The sequence below is a fragment of the Rattus rattus genome, chromosome 8 (genome assembly GCF_011064425.1).
Source record: "Rattus rattus isolate New Zealand chromosome 8, Rrattus_CSIRO_v1, whole genome shotgun sequence".
In the NCBI taxonomy this organism is placed as follows: domain Eukaryota; kingdom Metazoa; phylum Chordata; class Mammalia; order Rodentia; family Muridae; genus Rattus; species Rattus rattus.
The window spans coordinates 16,537,313-16,542,915 of NC_046161.1; positions in this window are offsets into that span (position 1 = coordinate 16,537,313).

Genomic DNA, 5,603 nt, shown 5'->3' on the forward strand with positions numbered 1-5,603 from the left:
CTCTGGCTATTACAAATGAGGCTGCTATGAATATGTGTCCTTGTTATATGTTGGAGCACCTTTTGGGTGTATGCCTAGGAGTGGTATAGCTGGGTCCTCAGGTAGTACTATGTCCGATATTCTGAGGAACTGCCAGAATGATTTCCAGAGTGGTCATACCAGCTTGCAATCCCACCAGCAATGAAGGAGTGTTCCTACTTCTCTACATCCTCACCAGCATTTACTGCCACCTGAGTTTTTGATATTAGCCATTCTGACCTGTGTGAGGTGGAATATCAGGCTTTTTTGATTTGAATTTTCCTGGATGACTAAGGATGTTGAACATTTCTTTAGATGCTTCTCAGCTATTTGGTATTTCTCAGTTGAGAATTCTTTGTTTAGCTCTGTACTCCATTCTTTAGTTTGATTTGTTGAAGCCTAACTTCTTGAGTTCTTTGTATATATTAGATATTAGTACTCTACCAGATGTAGAACTGGTAAAGATCTTTTCCCCATCTGTTGGTTTCTGTTTTGTCCCATTGACAAGTTCCTTTGCCTTACAGAAGCTTTGCAATTTTATGAGGTCCCATTTGTCCTTTCTTGATCTTAGAGCATAAGCCATTGGCATTCTGTTTAGGAAAATTTCCCCTGTGCCTATGTGTTCTAGGCTCTCCCCTACTTTCTTGACTATTAGTTTTAGTGCATATGGTTTTATGTGAGGTCTTTGATCCACTTGAACTTGTGCTTTGTCCAAGGAGATAATGGTTCAATTTGCATTTTTCTATTTGCTGACTTCCAGTTGAACCAGCACCATTTGTTGAAAATGCTGTCTTTTTTTCATGTATGGTTTTAGTGCCTTTGATAAAATAGGTGTGTGGGTTTATTTCTGGGACTTCAATTCTAGTCCATTCATCTACCTGCCTGTCTCTGTGCCAATGCCATGGAGTTTTTTTTGACCCAATTGGTAAGATATAATTGCCCACTTAAACATACAAAGCCCGGTACCATCCATCCCTTAGGAACATTGATAACAACCTATAAATAAACAGAGCAGAATCTTTTTTTTTTTTTTTTTTTTTTTTTTTTTATCAACTTGAGTATTTCTTATGTACATTTCGAGTGTTATTCCTTTCCCGGTTTCCGGCAAACATCCCTTCCTCCCCCCCTTCCTTATGGGTGTTCCCCTCCCCACCCTCCCCCATTGCCGCCCTCCCCCGACAGTCTAGTTCACTGGGGGTTCAGTCTTAGCAGGACCCAGGGCTTCCCCTTCCACTGGTGCTCTTACTAGGATATTCATTGCTACCTATGAGGTTGGGTCCAGGGTCAGTCCATGTATAGTCTTTAGGTAGTGGCTTAGTCCCTGGAAGCTCTGGTTTGCTTGGCATTGTTGTACATATATTGGGGTCTCAAGCCCCTTCAAGCTCTTCAGTTCATTCTCTGATTCCTTCAGCGGGGTCCCGTTCTCAGTTCAGTGGTTTGCTGCTGGCATTCGCCTCTGTATTTGCTGTATTCTGGCTGTGTCTCTCAGGATCGATCTACATCCGGCTCCTGTCGGTCTGCACTTCTTTGCTTCATCCATCTTGTCTAATTGGGTGGCTCTATATGTATGGGCCACATGTGGGGCAGGCTCTGAATGGGTGTTCCTTCAGTCTCTGTTTTAATCTTTGCCTCTCTCTTCCCTGCCAAGGGTATTCTTGTTCCCTTTTAAAGAAGGAGTGAAGCCTTCACATTTTGATCATCCGTCTTGAGTTTCATTTTTTTCTAGGCAACTAGGGTAATTCAAGCATTTGGGCTAATAGCCACTTATCAGTGAGTGCATACCATGTATGTCTTTCTGTGATTGGGTTAGCTCACTCAGGATGATATTTTCCAGTTCCAACCATTTGCCTACAATTTCATAAAGTCGTTGTTTTTGATAGCTGAGTAATATTCCATTGTGTAGATGTACCACATTTTCTGTATCCATTCCTCTGTTGAAGGGCATCTGGGTTCTTTTCAGCTTCTGGCTATTATAAATAAGGCTACAAGATGAACATAGTGGAGCACGTGTCTTTTTTATATGTTGGGGCATCTTTTGGGTATATGCCCAAGAGAGGTATAGCTGGATCCTCAGGCAGTTCAATGTCCAATTTTCTGAGAAACCTCCAGACTGATTTCCAGAATGGTTGTACCAGTCTGCAACCCCACCAACAATGGAGGAGTGTTCCAACAGAGCAGAATCTTAACATCACCTGCCATGGCTTCTCACCCTCTCTCTTCTCCTGTCTCTTCTTCTCTGTCCTAGTCTCCTCCTCTTCCTTCAAACTTCTCTCCCACCCATCCTTCCTTCTCCTCCAATGACAGGCCTCCTTCTATCCTGTACCTGCCCCTCACCTGTACTTTACAAATTCAATGGAGAGGTGGTTCTGGTGAAGTCACCTGAGTTCTGAGTCCTTGACTAGGCAGCTGTCCTTGGGGCAGTGGAATTAGCATCAAAATACAGATAACTTCAGGGCAAATCACGACATTTCCCCCTTTTTGTCCAGTTAAAAAGCCTTTTCACTTATATATAAATTGAGTACAATTATTACTATTTTACAATTTATAAAGCATATGATATTCTCATCACCCAGTCCATCACTATATCAGTTAAACAGAACATTTAGTTCTTCATTCCAGCTTAAGAAAGGCTTAAAATCTATATTATATCTTGCCTAGCTTGTATACTATCTGATAACTATCCAATAAAATATGTATATTCAGAGTTAAAAAGCCTGATAGGCTATGAGACTATAGTCAGTCTTTAACCCCATCAGAAATCTGAAAATGACCAAATATCTATACACATAGGAAGCCTAACACGGCTTCCAGAACTGAGAGGTTGTAGAGACAAATCTCCACTAGCACAGTCCCCTGTTAGCAACATGTGAGCACAAGTCTTCAGCCTTCTGGCCCAAAATCAACTGACAGACTCTTGAAATGAAGATTTTGAAGGGCTGATCACCCTGTCTTGGCAGGGTTTATCAGTCAACTATTCTGCATAATTTGTCCTTTTCTGGACAGTATTAGTCTGCAGATGAAACAAGCAGTTTTGTCCAGTGGCTGCCTAGCCACAAAGTATTACCTCACCTGGAGATAGAGATGTTTAAATCCTTCGTTAAATCTGCCAAAGGGGAACTGTTAGGAGCAGATATGTCTCAACAAAAGATGAATAACTTTAAATCTCAAATTTTGTGGATTTCTGACGTTTTTGAAAACCATCTATCTATGTAAGACAACCTGGACTGTTGTCTTTATATCTTAATAATATCTTGAAAGTTCTCTCACAAAGTCAGTAATATGTTTGCTATTTGGCCCTTAACTCACATGTGTAATCAACTCAGAAGTTTGTAATGACATGAATGGAAGGACTGGCTCTAAACCTTGTACTTTTAATCTCTTTTAACAAATAAATTCTGTATCAAAACAAGGATATGATTTTAGCTTAGTTAACAAATAAGATTACGACTGTATAACTCAATCTACCTAATTCCTCCCTGTTAAATTACAACCAATTTTAAGTACCTCATTAAAACAACTTTAGAATAACCACTTTCAGACCCCCAAAGTCCAGGGAGTTGGGGCGACGACTCCTCCACAACTTCTTCAAGCTGTACATGGGCGTTGAGATATCCTTAAGGGTAGGGGGTAGGAAGAATGAAGCAAATGCTGTAGCAGGATGTGTCCTGACTGGACTCAGCTGAAAGTTCTTGAGACCAGGATTCCAAGTAGGCACACTCTGTAAAATACAACTCTCAAGACAAAGGTTTAGAATCGAGATATCTTTTTGTTTGATTCTCCTGAATAAATTTTTCAGGCAGTCTACCTCTATCAAATCTGATCAGTATGACTCTGTGAGGTTTCCAGAGCCTAATCACACTTTTTAAAAGCACAAAGACAAAATCTTCCTCCCAAAATACTGTGTTCCTTAGTCTGTAACCAGAAAAGTTTGTATCTTGCACTCTCTCCCAGAGTAATAATATAACCATAAAACTCAAAGTCATACCCATCATGAAGACTAAACAATTTTTTAAAAAGGAAGTAAGTTAAATAATGAGCCTGATAGGATTTTGTACTCTATGATATCAGGAAATGAACCCAAAATTCCCGTGGAGCCCATGTTAAGAGAATTCGAGCTTCCTGTTGTGGTAAATATCAAAAGTAACCACAAACCCTTGCTAGCCGCCATCAGCGAGCCATATGGCCTTTAGCAGGGTAATTCATAAGACAAACCAAATACTTTCTATCAATTCCAATATCAATAAGCAACATATCAAACCAGGACTTTAGCCCAAAATATCTCAATCTGTTAAGCTCTCTACCCAGAGCACAGATTTTTCTTTCTTTTTTTTTTATTATTTTTTTATTAACTTGAGTATTTATTTACATTTCGAGTGTTATTCCCTTTCCCGGTTTCCGGGCAAACATCCCCCTATTCCCTCCCCCACCCCTTCTTTATGGTTGTTCCGCCCTCCACTCTCCCCCCCATTGCTGCCCTCCCCCCAACAATCACGTTCACTGGGGGTTCAGTCTTAGCAGGACCAAGGGCTTCCCCTTCCACTGGTGCTCTTACTAGGATATTCATTGCTACCTATGAGGTCAGAGTCCAGGGTCAGTCCATGTATAGTCTTTAGGTAGTGGCTTAGTCCCTGGAAGCTCTAGTTGCTTGGCATTGTTGTTCATAAGGGGTCTCGAGCCCCTTCAAGCTCTTCCAGTTCTTTCTCTGATTCCTTCAACGGGGGTCCTATTCTCAGTTCAGTGGTTTGCTGCTGGCATTCGCCTCACAGATTTTTCTTTAACCTTAATAACTTCTACAATATATGCCTGCATTCACTCTCCCTGGTGTTACAGACATTCAATCACAATTCTCTACTTGGAGGTAGTGACTAATTTTTCCCTAAGTTCTGAACCATGGATGAAAATCCCCACCTGATTCAGGTAATCTCTTTACTCTCTTCTTTCTAAAAACAAACTCAATCACCTTTTAATAATACCTGTAATTAAGAAGTAGCTTGTCTAACTAGGATTTCAACCCAAAATTCCCGGGGAGCCCACGTTAAAAAGAATATGAGTATCCTGAAAGACTTTCTAAACAACTTTCTTTAAAAAGCAGCTTTTAATCTCCAACTCTCTGATCTGTCATTACTTCTCAGACAGCAGGGGACCTACAGCCTGCCAGCCCAGGTGGCTTCCCCACTTCTTTGTTTGAATCCCCCCCCCCACACTTAAGATATCACATGACTTAACATGGCGCCGGCTTCCTCTTACTTAGAAAATAAAAACTTTCTCTCAACCCTCAGGATTACTAGTGGATTCTTGCCCATCACCTTGGCTCACCATCTGTTGTTATAAAATATAAAAATAAAAGAAGTATCATTGTTTTTTACCCAATTTGTCCGCACCTCGGTGCCCAAAGATATCTGCTAGATATCTTGGCGGAAACACAGCCCAGCCGCACACTTTCCTATACTCAAACCCTCACATAAAAGAACACAACACAATAATCTTTGACCCAATTGGTAAGATATAATTGCCCACTTAAACATACAAAGCCTGGTACCATCCATCCCTTAGAACATTGATAACAACTTGTAAATACTCAGAGC